General features: G+C 40.0%; 1 protein-coding gene across 3 annotated transcripts in view; it reads left to right on the top strand.

The window, feature by feature from the left end:
- The first annotated feature begins 12,144 nt into the window (after window positions 1–12,144).
- col7a1 (collagen, type VII, alpha 1) overlaps window positions 12,145–16,972 on the top strand; it is a 51,577-nt gene continuing 46,749 nt past the window's right edge. For all 3 annotated transcript variants that reach the window (XM_026348941.1, XM_026348942.1, XM_026348940.1), the window contains exon 1: window positions 12,145–12,387. The gene's annotated coding sequence lies outside the window, so the exon portion shown is untranslated. The remainder of the gene's footprint in view (window positions 12,388–16,972) is intronic.

Raw genomic sequence — 16,972 nt, 5'->3', positions numbered from 1 at the left:
TGCCTGCAGTTGTTTGCCCTTAAACAGCACATGCCTCTATTTCACTGTGCTCTCTAGCTTTAGTTAGGCAACACTAATGTTTACATACTATACACAACATCAGCCATGCAGGGAGACGTGAACCCTGCAACCCCACCACCAACATCGTATGCCTCTGCTCTGTTGTCCTCAGCACGACACTTTATTTGGAAGGGTGACTTCAGAAAAAACGGCATGACAAGAAATATGTTGAATTCACATGGAAAGTGTTTTTGAGACAGCTCACGTTGCCTGGCTGTAAACTGAGAGTGGTGTTAGAGTGTAATGGCCCCGTGCACACTGTTGCTTGTCTTCTTGGATCATTAAGCTCATGGACATCAGCCAGCCTGAATCTTGAGAGAGAGGGAGGAATCACTTTGTGCTGAGTTGAAACGTGGAATAACTTCACATAGAGTAGTAGGTGCCTCTGGATATGCTCTACTAGTGAGTGAAGTGCTTCATTTACATACATCACCTGCAGACTTATTCCCACACACATTGCAAATAGAATGAAGAAACACTTTCCTACATGGAAACATTAGGTCCACTGAGTCCTCTCATAGGACACTTTTTCCAACTGAGATTTGTAGTGTATGGTTTACAAGTGTGTGTGTGTGTGTGTGTGTGTGTGTGTGTGTGTGTGTGTGTGTGTGTGCGTGTGTGTGAGTGTGTGATGTTTGTATGTAATGGGTATCCTCATGACCATTCCTATTCATATGTGCCATGCTGCCTCCATCTGGATCCTTCCCTCTGAACACATGTCAGGTAAGTCAGCACCGAGTAACACAATACAGGCACAGATGATGCAGTTTTACATGGGGCTAACCTGTCATTTATCTGATCCTCCACAGCAGGTCAAGGAGCTGAAACTCTGGGTTCACATACATGCACTTCCTGACAGTGCTTAAAGTGGAAAAACCATATTGCATTTAAAAGTACTAAATGTCCTTTCAGTCTAACTTTGCATATGCTGTAATGGTGGTTGTGAAGTGTTGTGATTGATTAGTAATGAAAACCAGGTGAGTATCAGTCAGGCACTCTAGTCACGGCACAAGGTCACCACGGGCTGGAGAAAGAGGTCACTCTACCCCAGGGGTCTAATGGGGGGCAGAATAGGATGAAACTCCAGGAGTCGGTTTTCAATTAAGTCACAGCTCAAAGTGTCACAAGGATATATGAAGAGCCCACTGGTTTGCCTTCAGATGAAACCCCTAATCCATCTTTCCATTTAAAGGTGATGTCTCTATCAAACATGACCATGATTTTCCCACCGTGTCCTCCATCTATCACACTTTATCACTTTGAGACAAGTGATCTCTCCCTGTGTGTTGCTTCATCTCTGATCAGGACAGCATGTGGCCTGAGCTTTGATGATTATTACTGTTTCTTAGGTTTGTGTTGTTTCTTTTTGTTAACCCCCGGGAAATGAATCAGTCTCTGTGTGGTGTTTGCTGATACGTGTTGATTTGCTCCAATGTGCCCGTGTGCAGGAATAAAAAAGAAAAGACAGTGGGAGCAGCATTAACAGAAAGAATTTAAAATACAGAACCAGAGAGGAGAAAAATTCAGGCAAACTCTATCTCACTGATGGATGTCTGCATTGTGGAAACTCAGACATGGGAAACAGATGGTGGACGGGCTCAGAAAAATGGCTCTGCTGATTAATAGGAGGCAAGTGAGGTGCACATCTGCATTAAAGCAGCTCCTTTAGTCAATTTATCATTGGATATTGGATAAATATGATTTTTTCCCACTACCAAGTAATAAAATGTCTGCCACATCTCTTACATCACACTGATATTCACCAGTATGCTTTGGTTTTTAGATCTTTAAATGTCTCTGATATCGTTCTGTCTGGACAATTTTTCAGTTAAACAAATTAAGAGTTCAGCTTTACAGGTTAAATAGACTGAGAAAAGATACTTCTGAGCAGGTTTCATTTCTAGTTACTTTAAGAGCCCCGGGCTTTTGGCACAGCAGAACAGATTTTGCTAGAGGGAGAACTAGCTCCACAGCAGCAGGGCTAAAAAATGACATTGATTAATTCCCAGTAAACAGACAGAGTCTCCATTATCTAGCCTCTAAGGACTAAATGATGGCTTGAGTTTAGCTTTGTGTGGGAGGACAGTCAGGAGAGAAAGGCTCATTCTCAGGGTTTTTCTTTGACTGACTTTGTGCGGTGCTTTATTTACCCTGATGTTGTATCTTTAAGTACCAGATTGAAAGTGACTGAAAGTGACGGGGCACTTTTGTGGGTCCAAGAAGATTAGAGAATAAAATTATCATCATCATTATGGTACAGCTTTTTTCTCACAATGACCTTTCCAGGCTTTATTGATCCAGCATGTATCCCACAGGAGACAGAGGAGCATGAATTCCCATAGGTTGACAAAAGTATATAGGGCAACTGGGAGAATACAAGTATCAGTAGTGTCAGAATTAATGAATTTGTTTTGGTGAAATTTCTTTTCACTTAACTCTTAACTAATGAACAAGCACAGGGAATTACATTTGTCATATGATTCTGTAACATGATACAGATGTAAGCAATAATACAGCATTCATTGTGTTCATTAAGCATTGGTTTAAAAAAACCCCCCAAAAAAACAGAGGAGATTTTAGAAAACGAAGTCTGAGCTGAGGGATGTGGAGCGAGGGAGTATGAGGGCAAACAGGAGACTGTACACGCAGCAAAGAAGTTCGACAGGCTGTCAGCTGAGTGTGCAGCAGGGCTTTTGCAGCGAGTCCTCCTCTGGGATCTAGAGTAGAGCAGTGCAGGATGGAGGACTGTGTGAGTTGTGCACAAAGGGTTGAGACACGGTTTCCTGTGTGTATTTCCTGTGTGTCAGCTAAGGGCCAGAGCCTGTTTCCTGTGTGTGATGAGTGCCAGGCCCAGGACCCCGACACAAAGACAGCATGCCATGAGAGTCCACCAATCTCAGAAACAGGCCAGGCAGCTGGTACACACATCAGGACAGTTTCACAGGCTTGTATATACACAGACCCAGAGCTTCAAAGTTTACAAAATGTAGCTGTTAAGAGACAGAGCGCTCAGTTTGTCCTTGTCATAAGCTCTAATAAGCAAAGATTCGAAAACCACTGCTAGGGGGGCTTAATACAGTTTAAGATCTGCCAGTTTACATAAATACTGCAAAAAAAATCTATATTGTGAAATGTTTATAGCAGTGACTGTCAATTCCTCATGGGAAATAGCTGAAACCAGTAACTGTGCACCTTTAAGGAAATGGGAATACATAGTAAATTTGTTTATGAGGATTAATACTCATTTGTGCTAGTGCTAGTGTGTATTTAGAGTATGCTAAGATGAAGGAAAGAAAGTAAGGAGTTAAATAGTGATCACATCTGTGCTGATATGCATGTTTACCAGTGCAACAGTGTGATGAACTGATGTTTTGAGGATACCAGAAGCCAACTGTGAGCATAATGCTGACTCCGTTCACATGGGAGTAGCCATGAGATCTGTTGTTAATATAAAAATATTGATCATAATCCCTTTGTAAAGTTGTCTGGGCAAATCATGTGTGTGAGCTTGTTTGAGGTGTTTGTGTTTCAACATGTGCTTGAGTGAGTTGGAGGGTCAGTGGCAAAACCTCACTCAAGAAAATGGAGCGTGTTTGCCCAGTGAGTATAGGCTAAAACACACAACTAACACAAACAAAGACCCTGAGCAGATGGGAGGAGGACAGGCGAATGGTAAAAAGGGAGGATAGTGAAACCAGAAAGAGAGGAAGGTAGAAGATGTTAATTCACCACAGACAAGCACAGACACACACACTGAAACTGTGACGCATTAAATGACGCTTCCTGGAATTCTCCTCTTTATAAGTATGAGTGTGTGGTGAGGATGATCTGCGCATGCACGGTCACAGTGTTGACATATCACTGTCGTGACACTATAATTACCGGCCTTGCTTACTGATTAGTCTGATTTCTCAACAACAAAGGTTTGAGGCACAACCATAAAGATGTGAAAACCACCACTGCTGGTGGGGCTAAAACACAAATCCTCATTTACACACCTACAGGTAGACACAGATTTATGGGTGTGTGTGTGTGGTGGTCAGCCAAGAACAGGGGTTATAGGAGTGTATCAGACACGCATAGTTTGGTCCGCCAGGCTGCCTCCAGAGGGAAGGCCTTCAGACAGAAAGAGGCTGCCAGTCCTCTGTCATCACATGTTAGTGCATTAGGACTGCAGATAAAACGAGGCAGACTCAGGTTCCAAAAACTGTGCGAAGGAAGGAACAAAGGTAAAACTTGAAGGCAGGGACAAAGAGGCTTCCAGCAGGAGGGTGGACATGCACCATATGGTCTAAAAGCCTATAATGTTCTGTTATATGTTGTTAAACCACTTAATTCACACACAAGTTCAACTATTGTCTCATCTTTGTTCTACAACATCATTAAAAACTCACATATCAATATATTTGTGATGTATGATTATATAAAGTTGAATTTATTTTCCAGCTGTTCTCCTGTCAGAAAAAGAAATGCATGTAAATCTTTTTTTTTCTCATTCATCAACAATACAAAGCCAAATTGAGTTTTATATTTTACAACATGTACATCGCATGTGTATGTTTCGTTCACACTTTGAGAACTGAAGAGATGAAGGTGAGGCAAGCTGTTTCAGCAGACACTGCTGATAATTGGATGCTGCTGTTACCTTCAAGACTCCAAATACCCATAAATCATCAACCTGAACAGGTATGAAACCTCATCAGAGACCTCTCCCCAGTGCTGTATAAGTCCCCCATCACTCAGCTCTCAGTTCTTTCATGTACATTTGTCCAACCTGCGGCTTACTGGAGGGAGGGAAGCTGCCATTCACTGAACTGTCTATTGCTGCAGTGTGTGTGTGTGTGTGTGTGCATGTACATGATTGTGTGTGCGTCCAGCAGAGCTGAAAGGATTGCAGGAGGAATTGTATGTGTGATTATGTACAAAAAAAAGGCCAGGCTGGAGTCTATTCACAGGGCTCTTCAAGACAGAAAAGACCTCTCACCCATTACGAGGAATCCCCACAGCCTTTTTTTTTTTTTTTTTGCATCCTTGTGTGCTATTTACTGCAGATTTTATATATCAGACATGAAAGAAACACATCTCAATGGGAAAAAATAGAAAAAAAAAATCTATTCATCTGCTTCCACAACATCTATGATTAATAAATGTCGTGTGTGTGTCTGTAGACATGTAGTAAAATGATGCATCAATAACTCATTATAACTCAGACAGAATTTCACAAAAGCATTAGCATGGGCAGGACATGGGACCTTTTGATCCACACCTTGCCCATTATTACTCCACTTAATGCAGTGACACCGCATTGGCAGGTCTGAACATGACAGTAACTCTGGGAAAAGTCAGAAGGGTGGAAAATAAATGGCATTAGACAACCATGGGCGTTTGGTTTGTCAGTGGAAAACATCAGCTGCTCCACCACCGACGTTTCCTGTCTGTATTCAAAACCATTCAAAAAACAGCTTAATTTTAATCACTTTGAATTCAGTGTCAATGAGAGATGAGAAAACAAAACAGTCGCACTCAGTTGATGTGACAGGTTGCTGTTTCAGTTGGATTAAAACACAGGTCAAGACTTTGGCCTTCCCACTGAAGCTTGTCATTCTCCTTTAAGTATCTAAATCCTCTGCGAGTAAACTGAACTTTGACATTTACAGTGTGACATTTCAACTGGATCCTCAGCATGGTCTCATTCACAGTTTTCCTTTTTTTCTTTATGTTAAACATTAGACACTATTCTTTATAGGGTTACAACAACTCGTGGAGCTTTTATCAGGAAATCTTAATGAATCTCAAAGACTTGTTGCTAGTGGTTGAATCTCTGCTGCTCTCTAGAGCTAGTGCACTTTAATGACAGGCTTACAAAGAACAGGCTTTAAAAGCATTTTCCCACTAAGGTTATTTCAGTGCAGCCCTCAGATTTAAAGCAGTTTCATAGTGCTGTCTATTGCTCAGACATCTATCTACAGATCACTATTTTATCATTTTATTTTGTCACCACTTCCACATAATACTGTACAACCAGCCATTATTGCTGTAAACACAAAGTAGCAGAGTGAGTTTTTTTAGTAGTTTTCTCGTGGTCCAGCTCACAGTCAATGGTATTCTTATAAAAAGACAAGACGGTACAGCCCAGTCCAGCCTCGTACTGGTTCTAGGTCATTCAACTTAACTAGAAATATAACTCTCATTGTCCTGTGGTTCCCTCTGCTGGTGCTACACTATATTGGCAAAAACCTTATTAAATTAGGAGATTTTTTTTTTCATTACTTGCCTTTAGGCATATTGACCTTATCCTTCTGTCTCCTCTATTCTTGTTTCAGTTTTGCTGAACTCATACATTCACTGTGTACTGTTACATTTTTGTTGTTTACAGAAAATGACTAAAAGCTCAGCTGTCTACTATAGCCATAATTTATTTAACTACATTAACCATTAATAAAATCTGCCATTTGTAATCCACACAGACTGAGTGACTCATTCAAAAGTCAACTTTGGAGAAGAAGGTTATACTATTATTGAACATTTACACTGGACTTCTACCATGAAACACTAGGGGACCTCAGAGAGTTGTTTTGTTTGTTGACTGGGTCTAAAACGGGAATAATGAGTTTGCCATAAAAAATGTCTGAGACAATACAGAGTGAGGATTTTCTTAGTCATTAGTCTGAAAAATCAAAGAGGAGATTATAGTGTCTACACACACCCTTAAAGCTAACCCACCAACAAAGTGAACATCACAGTCTTCTTGCTCGCATGTTTCTGAGTCATGGTGAGAAATACTTGCACATGTTCTGACTGTAGGTGTTTCGGAAACTGGGTATCAATAATATAAAGAACGTTTTATGATTAAACAAAATGTTAATACTATATTAACATATTATATTATATGGCATTTTGCTTTAATTTAATACTGTAACAAATTCCATTACAAATACTAAACAGAATGGACAAAGGGAATAAAATGCACATTTTATTCAAGTAAAATGTAAGTTAATAGCTGAATTAAAACATTATAACTTTTGGAGGTAGTTTGGAGATGGTCATTCAAACAACCTCTATAAAGTGGCTAATAGTTATTTTACACGTCGGTCAGATCAAACAATAGCATGACGAGCTTTGACATGGACTTTTCCACATTGTCTAGTTCTGATATCATCATATCAGACCAATCCTCTTTCTGTCTGGTTCCCACAAGTGAATCAATAACTGGATGCTGATCTGTAAATTTGTAAATTTACAATTCTTTCAAACCTTTTGTGCAACCCACATCCTCAACATCATATTCTCCATGATGCCCAGGGACACTATTTAAAGGCTTCAATCAACCACCTGCTGGCTCTATTGCTTAACTCAATACATTTCTATATTCACTTTCTACTCTTGATCTCTCTTTATTCTCTCATTAAAACAATTTGATTACATTGTGAACCCAATGGTAGGCTATTATTAATTAATTAAAACACACTTTCTGTTAGGCTAAGTTGAGTTAAGGTCATGTTACGTGTGGGTGATGTGTTTGTTTTACATTTGGAACATGGATCTAGAAGCGGGTTTGTGTTTATCTGAGGACACATAAATCTACCCAGCTTTAAATATAAGTCTACTCTCACTAATGCCTCTGAGCTTCGCTGTGGTAGAGAGATAAGTGACAGCTGAGAATGTAAAGTGGTATCATTTAAAAAAGCAAGAGAAAAAGTAGGACCACACCCAAAACATGAACATATGAACAAAGAATTTCTAAATAGTCGTATTAAATGCTATGGTGTTTATGTTTGGTCGACGTCTTCAGATGATGTTGATGATTTCACCAAAAAGTTCTTGCTCCAAATCTAGAGTGGACACTCGGAGATACACATAATTAATCAAAAATGGTGCCAGAACTGTTGTGTTACTGGATGTGAACAACTCACATCACACATCACATCCATTTGATCCAGAGGTTTAAATCCTAACATGTCAGATTTTCCAGCAAAGAACAGTGTTATTACAGAGGAAATGAACCTCCAAGCCAAACTGGTGAATCACCAGAGACGGTGCTATTATGTACATCAGTTTGTTCAAACATGTTACGAGTCTGTAATTAGAAACTTAGTAATAAAATCAGCTGCAGAGTCCTGTCTAGTCCTCGCAGTGCAGGTCAGAGGGGACACGGTGGGGAGTCAGAGATGTGGAAGTCAAGATGTTACAGTAAATGAACTGTAACAGGCCAGAAATCAGAGGTCATGGACATTTAGATATTTATTTTGTAGTGACAGCATGTTTCCTGATGCCTAATGATATTGTTTAAAATCTTAGTTACTAGAAGACGTGCGTATACTCCTCATTTTACTTCCACTTCCTGTTAGTACTGTGACTTTATTTGTATTCAGACCAGCAAGATGTCAAGTTGAGCGTTTCTTGAAGGCAGTTTTAATGTACTTTTTCAAATGCAGTTAATGAAATTAAATTGGAAACGTTTCCACTGTTGTCACTCCTCTTCTGTAGGACTAAAAGAAGACTCACGTCTACTCACTGCTGTGTCGTTGAACAATACAGCTAAAGCCGGTTGTCTCAGGGTGTTTCTTTTGCTGATGAGGGAGGACAAAATCAGTTTAAACTAGAAACAATTAAAAATCATCCTGCAATTTTGAAAGAAAAACCATAGTTTAACATATCACTTTTTATATGTTTAATTAATTGCTATGAATCATGCAACACTGAAAGACAAGAACGTTTTGTGAAATGTTAGACTAATTACATTTATAATTAATTAAGAAGAAATAATCTCAACTAAATAACATTGTCAGAAAATGCTGAAAGGTAAGTTTCGAGAGAAAAAAAAGAGTTTTAACTAAATACGTGTGCCTGGTTTAGTTTTGGTCGGGATTCTGGCTCCAAGTGTTTTAAACAAGTTGGAACTGTTTTATCAGGAATAATGAATATGCATTTCACAGTCCAGTGAGAGCAGCTGAAGCTGCTACTGTGCTTTAAATGATAAAATGCCACTGTGGGGGAATTTTAAAAATGTGTGCTTCAAAAATGTAATTCCTGTCAAAGATAACCCCCTAGCTTCCTGCTCATAGATGTAATGTAGACGTTCTCTTTTAGCTTTCACACCAGTCTGTATCTGTTTATTACAGTTGAAGTCAGATTTCAGGTTTGTTTTCCTTCTCTTTCTTATTATATTATCTTATTATATTATCTAAATCACATAAAGGAGGGACAAATGAAAGCCGGTCACTGCACTATTTGTCACCTGGACAGGAGGTATTTGAAGAGAAAGCTGCAGGCCATTGAGGGTCAAAACAAGAGAACCTGCCTGTTCAACTACCAGGTGAAGGCTGATGAATTCCAGCCTTGTGATGAGCTACACCGTCCCTCCTTCAAATCCCTGCAGCAAAAAAAAAAAAAAAAGAAAAACTGCTGTAGGCGAGACCTAATTGTTCGTAAAGGTAAATCAAAGCAAACACACAATCTGAGCTTTGGGCCGATCTCAGACAGCGAAAACATAAGAGGATTTGTCTCTTGTCACCAGTTGGCACTCAGACCTGTGCAGAAAAAAAAAAACATCAAATCCGCTCACACAATAGTATGTTTATGAAGCTCCTCCATGTTGTCATCCGTCACTAAATCCAGTTAAAGCAGGTAGATATGTGGAGCAGTGGGGAAGAAGAAAGAATGGAGAGATCAGTGTCCATCACAAAACAAAGAGCTGAAGGCCTGTCTCCGGCTGGAAAATAACACAAATAAGCAAAATGTACCTAACATAACATCTTTCTAACCGAATTAAGCGTTTTCTTCTTGGAATAGCCAGAAGTCTTCATTTGACGTCATGGAAAGAATTAGACGATTTTTTTTCCTCAACACAGACACAAGAAGACGAGACTGTTCTAAAGTAGGTGAGGTTCATTAGTGAATCTGACAAATAGAACAATTAAATGATGATTGATCTTTTTCTAAAGTAACCACCCATTCTCTCATAAATACATGTTCACACCTGTTGATTGACAGTAACTCTCTAGCAGAACTGAAATTGAAATTGTTACAACAAGATGTAAGCTACGCCTTCTGCTGCTCATCTTTTTTTTTTCTCTGTGCCTTCACTGGGTCCTACTGCCTGTGTCTCCAGATGAACTGTAATACTGACATGACATGGCTCACTGCTGAGTTTGGTGGATGCGTTATGACATCTCTTCATTGGCGTCTTCACCTGGTACATCTGTCAAGTAATATTGTGTAACAAAGATCTTTTTGGGGTGTGGATTTGCTGAGGCAAGTTCATTTTTTAGCAAACACCCTGGTTCACATCCACCAAGCCAAATCCTCACTACTATCTAACCCTAATCCTACCAAGAGGTAATTGAAAAACGCTTTACTCTAACGCTTTAACAAATCCATTAACACAGTTGTGGTTAGGGTGGCTGTCTGGCTCAAAGGAAGAGGTCATCAGTTATACGACACCAGTCTGAGAATTTAGGCAGGTCTGAAAATTCAAGCCAAATGCTTTTGAATCACAAACTTGTCTTCAACTCCTTTAGGCCGTTAACTGTTGCAGCCTGGTTATGATTAAAATGCAGGGATGTCACGAGAATTTGTGAAGAAGAAACTTTTAAGGTGGGAAACTGTGTGCAAAGTGCAAATTAAAGCAGTTCAGACCACAAGTCATCTTGTCTCTATTGTTCCTAACTAACATATGCTAAGAAGCAACGTCAGGAACACATATATTCTAGAGCTGGAATGTGTTTTTATTAGTGCAGCATGGTTATGGTTTCAGTTTGGCTGGTTCAAAAGATCCACATCTCTGCACAACACATCTGCCTTGCACAGATTTCCTTAGCCCTCTGTCTAGCTGCCCCGCTGTTTACTCTAACTTCTATCTCTCTGTAAAAGTACAGCACAGAAAGTGTGTTGTTGAGGAGCAGTAGTTTTGAAATGAGGGAATAAAACATGCATGATCGACAAAATATATGAAACTTTACATTACTGCCACTTGGCATCATTTCAGCTCCTCCTCTGACGTACAGTACAAAGTAAGGGCACAAGTGCACTCACACAGAGAACATCAACACCATCACCATGGAGGGGTAAGAAAGGCAGAATCAAAATCATAACCACCACCTCAAAACATGCATAATAAGAACAATATGGTAAGAATATAAATGCTGAAACTGTACCACCACTGTGGCTAGAACAGGGCTGTGCTCTCCTTGCTATGGGAACAGTAAATAACACTCTAATAAGAGGTAACAGTGGGAAGCTGCTCTGCAAAGAATGGTGAGGAGTGTAATTTGTGTTGATGTAAATTACAGAGGTTGAGCCTCAGAGAGTCTGGTGGGGTGACAGCTTTTGGCAAGAAGATAAGAGAATCGGGGAGTGTCTGTTGACTGACTCTATTAGACTGATATTTTTATGAACAGCGATGTACAGATACATTTTCCCCAGAAAACTGATTTTTGATTGGATAGTATAGGCCGTGCAAAAAACAACGTCTTAAACATTGATATTTTTCATACGTCTCATACTAATGGAAATATGCAGGAAATGGCAGGACTCGGACACTGTGTTTTTGTGGTTTGTGTAAATCTTGGGCACATTTCTCAGTGTGTATGACCAATCGGTCTGCTATCCTGCTATGACTGCGGTCAACGGCATGACTTTTTTTTTTAGTGTGTTTGTTTCCGGAAACCTACCCAGCACCAGGATCATCTCTATAAATCAGCTGCTGTATGTTATCTCTCCAAACTGCACTACACCCCCCCTCTCTAAGTGAGGTGCTGAGGGGGCTATTACCAAGTGGGTCTACTTCAGCAAGAAGGTGCCACCCTTGGCAGATATCCCTCTCCCTGGTGCTGTGTTTACTCTGTCAGGTCTTTCCCAGGAGGTTCCAAAAATAAATAAATAAATCAATAAATCACATAATTATCAGGGAAACGTTGCAGCTTCACATGGTTGCTTGGGTTTCCTTGCAAGCAGAAGCAGGAGGGACAAGAGGCAGTGAAAAAAAACAGTCAGAAAGGGAAAGCTTAAGCTCAGGACTCCCCTTCAGGCATCCGAACAAGTCTGGACTTTTGCTCGAGCTCAGCCTTCGCTGAGCGAGGAAGCCTCGGGAATCAGAAATAGCTCGTGCAGTCCTGACAGTCTCCTGCAGGGATGCAGCGACATTAGCTCAATCACTGAGCTGTCGTGGATGCGCACCGTGGAGCTGCCTTGCGCTCGATGAAGCTCTGACACTGGACATCGGGGACTGTGAATCCTACTGCGAGGGCACTTAAGGCTGGATATGCCATAGGTGGAGAGGTGCGGAGCGACAGGCTGTGGCCCGGTGCACGCTGCAGAGATCCACAGGTAAGATGAGGCGGCGGCGGCTGAATGAGGGGGTGCGCCGGGGTCTGTGGGGGGGAAATTAGAGCTGTAAGAACTATTTGCATTTCTTCAATAGATAGTAAAACTAAACAGAATCAAGGTTCTGCAGTGTCACACATGGAGGGATCCCACTTTGGGTATTGATTTATTCTACATGTAAGCATGTGAAGTGAGACTTGAAGTCTGGTCTGTAGGTAGAGCAGCCTACATATGGAGCAGTTGTCTGAATTGTACTACACCACCACTTAGCCCAGCTCCCTGCAGCAAAAGTTGAGACTTTGAACAAGACTGGTCAAGATTAAAGCTGATCACCTACTTTTCTCCGTTTCTGATATTTAATTGAAACAAAATATCAGAATCTCACAGATTCCTCTGAGTGATGAGACTAAAAACCACTGCAGTGCTTTTACAAATGCCCCCTTTAATGACTCCTTTAATTTCCTTAAATCACTGTTAGTCTTTATTACACAGAACTACAGGGAGTGTACAAGCATGTTTACCTCAGCTGAACTCATTTAGTGAGAGGGAAATCTGACTTCAACTGTAATAAACAGATACAGACTGGTGTGAAAGCTAAAAGAGAACGTCTACATTACATCTATGAGCAGGAAGCTAGGGGGTTATCTTTGACAGGAATTACATTTTTGAAGCACACATTTTTAAAATTCCTCCACAGTGGCATTTTATCATTTAAAGCACAGTAGCAGCTTCAGCTGCTCTCACTGGACTGTGAAATGCATATTCATGATTCCTGATAAAACAGTTCCAACTTGTTTAAAACACTTGGAGCCAGAATCCCGACCAAAACTAAACCAGGCACACGAGAGGGCATTTTTTACTCCTGCTATAAACCACTATGCTGCACAGAGAAAGCCAATCTTCCTCCTCCTCTTCCTCCTCAGCCTTTCCATCTGCATTTGTTTCAATTGTCTGTTCCACTTCTGAGAGCATCCATGCCTTTACTGCGGGTTGGTTCACCCAGTAATAGAAATTGTCATGTCTGGATTTAAAAATAAAAAAAAAGTTTCAAATACTTCTTGCAAGACTGATTAGACTCTTCCTCCCCGCCTGGCTTTCGCCCTCCCTCCTTCTCTCTCATCTTTTTATTCATTGCATCGCTGCAGCCATTCTTGCCTTTTGGCGTGCAACTGTGGAAGCAAATGGCCTGGACTGATTCCAAATTTCTCATCTATGGAGGGCTGCTGCTGCTTACTGTGTGGTGGAAGGAACATTTTTCTGTTCCCATAACTTTGATTTCCATCAAGAAGAGTGCTGCTTTATTTTCCTGTGTTTAACCTTTATTTTATTAAAATGTAAACAATTTTATTAGTAGTAATAGAATAATAGAAATTATGCAGCCAGACCTTTATTTTGAGTCAGTATCTGCATGATTTTACTAGTTGAAACAGTTCTTGAACTGTGTTTATATTGGATTGCACTAAATATGAGCCAGGAGGTGACTATGTTCATTCATGTCTTTGAATAAAAAGGATAAGCATTTGATGAATGCAGTCATTCTCCTGATTTAGGCCATCTGGCATATGTTAATAGTTATACAAGGCTTGTGAAATGCTTTAATAGCAGGATGCTTCTTTTCTGTGCGCCTTTTGAAATGTATTCCAACAAAGGGTCATGTAAGACTTTCAAAAGCTGATGTTTTCAGTGGTTTTGTTTGTTTTGGATGAAGAAACTGACTGAGTCCATTACAGGCAGATGTGAGTGATACTGTAATTGACCTGAAGCTTGACATCAAGGGTGATGTGATCGTTTTTGAGTCTCACACAGCCTCAGAGTTCTGTTCTTGCTACCACAGCTTGTTGCTACCAAATATTGGTGTGTGAGCAAATTTGCAGGCGACTTGGGTAATTTACTGTGACACCCCAGCCTCCTTTGACCCCTCTAGTCTCTTGCCTACTTGTGCCACTCACTGTCGCTGCACTCATGTTATGCTGAGAGACCTGTCACATTGCAGTAGCTGTGGGCCGCCACCCCCCTGGGAGAATGGCATCTGTACTAAATCACAAGTTGGTGATCCTGCCTGAGCTGAGCTTTTAGAAATCACAGCCCAGCCTCTGCACAACTTCCACCAGAAGCTCTCGGATGAGACCTAATCTCTGTTTGCTGTTTCGGAAACTGCTTTTTCTGTCAATGCTGTTGGGGTTGGGTAGTTTTCTCACAACTTAATTCCTTTTGAGGATGGCTGTGACCACCAGTTTCCTACTGTGTCATTGACCTCTTAACCTTTGTGTTTGATTTAATTCTGAGCTGGCAATAGTGGGGTGTGGCCCTACCCATGAGCCAGTTACTTCATGCTCTTAAAATTCCAGGTGCCGAGTAGGTCACCTTAGGAATGTATTTAATATAAATGAGATGAATATCTTCACATAGGCTGTAATAAAAATGTTTAAGAAAAGAAGTAGTTCACTCGCACAGCTGGCACACGGTCTAGCCATTGACTTATTTCAGTAATTATATGAATAAACTGTATACCAGCGGGATTGTATGTACAAAAAGGCTAAGGCCTAAAAATAGAGTTGTGGGAGTTGCAGGAATATAATTGAGAGAAATCTCTTCTTAGTTTTTCTTACTGACACCTGCAGGGATGTGTGGGTGTTTTTAATAACCCACAAATAAGTACTGCCTTTTTAGTTACTATCTGTTTAGTTAGCCAAGATATAGCTGCTCAAAAAAGTCTGAACATGTAGACTGTGGTCTCAACAATTGGCCTACATAATAAAACCAGAAGCAAATGTTGTTTCTTTAAATTCCATGCAGGAAAATGAAACAGTTATTTAAGTTTTAAAATATTAAAGTTTATATACTTTTTTGTTTCCCTCTGTTTACAGTGATTGTGTTAAACCAAACTAATTCACTATTAGCTTTAGCCTTACAGTACACTTACCGTACATGTCGTATATGAGAGTGGTGCTTCAGTTAATTCAGCAAGAACATTTTTGAACAATTCCTAAACATTATATTTTCAGAAATTCACATTCACTGGAAAACATATAGTACAGAGGCAGACAGGAAAGAGGAAAGACAGGGGTATGAGTCACAGCAAAGGTCTACATCTGCATCCAAACATGGATGTTGTAGTTATGTGGTACAGTACTGTATATGCCTAAACCATTCAGCTGCTGGGAACCCCAACAATATTCCCACAAAGGACAAAACACTGAGTCTATTTATATAATTTCTAATGATGGCGGAAGTGTAATTCTTTTTACACTTCGGAACTCAAAGTACTCGAAGAAAAATGTTTGTTTCCTGTTTTCTGTGAACATCCAGCTTGTATCATTTGCAGCTGTCTTTCATGTGGGCGAGTTCTGATGTGGGGCAGTCAGTCTGGATCTGGTCGACATTTTAACAAAATGCCAAGCAATGAAAACGACCAAACTCCACATCAGCTTGCAGACTCATAAAGGGCTTTCTTTATGCTGTTGTCCTGCTGATCTGACATTTGGTTCCATTAAATTTTGCGGTTTCTTTCGTCCACCACTGTTTACTTTACCTAGTGTGGCTCTACAGAGTAGATCAGAGAGCAGATCTTTGGCTCAACATCTGTCAGCTATTTGCAGGGTCCTCAGTGTCATGCATCACCTCCGTAAAAAGGTGAGTGTGAAATGAGTTTGTTGAGAAAAGAAGTGCTCCAACAGGGATTTCTCTCACCTGATGAAAGGTGTTAACTAAAAGTGATTCGTTATTGTGAGATAAGGTTGGACACACTGATAGTTAAAAAAAAACAAGGGATAGATAAGATCAGTTGTAATTTTTAATTTGGCACCGTCTATAAAAATCTTGCATCTGCATTCCAGATATATGGGAACCAAAGATTACCATATCGCCCTGTGTCAATTTTCACAGTGACATTTTGGTTAGATGTATCATATATTTATATATATTATACATATAAATACCGCTAATCTGCAAACACCTGAAGGATCCCTATATAGTGTTAAATCAAATTCATGTGATGGGTGATGAGTGATGGATGATAATCGTAACTGCTTTCAAGATCTGTTTCAATGCATGTTAGGACCAGCTGTCTCTTTGGTTTGAATCGTGCGGTATCTTGTCATTTCAGCTGTGTCTGATCAACAAGCACAGTAACTGCTTTCCTACCCCATTTGTTTCTTAACAAAGCTTCACCCAGAGAAAAACTGCCATCTGTGGGTCGATCACGATTATTGAGAGATTCAGGACTTTTAGAAGGCAGTGTGGCCAAAAACATCTGTTGACAGGTTAAACAAACATAAATAATATAATAATAATAATAATAATAATAAATACTTATTCATTTAATGAAGTAAGGTGTTTTGAGTCAGAGAGTGGAGTAGGTCATCTGCAGTAGCCTGTTTGTTTATGCATTTTTCTTCTTATTTTCACACTGTACTGTTCAGTAATATTTGTGCACAAATTGCAGCAAACATTGTAAATTTGATTTTTAACAGTTTATCATAGAAATCCTTGTTATGTCAGTGTAGGCTTACAAGGCGCTGAGATTGATCAACAACAAGCTAATGATTTAAAAGCTTATGTGTTATGTATTCTTTACGTAATTATTCAT

Source organism: Anabas testudineus, chromosome 5 (genome assembly GCF_900324465.2).
Source record: "Anabas testudineus chromosome 5, fAnaTes1.2, whole genome shotgun sequence".
Classification (NCBI taxonomy): Eukaryota; Metazoa; Chordata; class Actinopteri; order Anabantiformes; family Anabantidae; genus Anabas; species Anabas testudineus.
The sequence above is the reverse complement of the archived record's forward strand: the minus strand, read 5'-3'. Positions and strand labels throughout refer to the sequence as shown.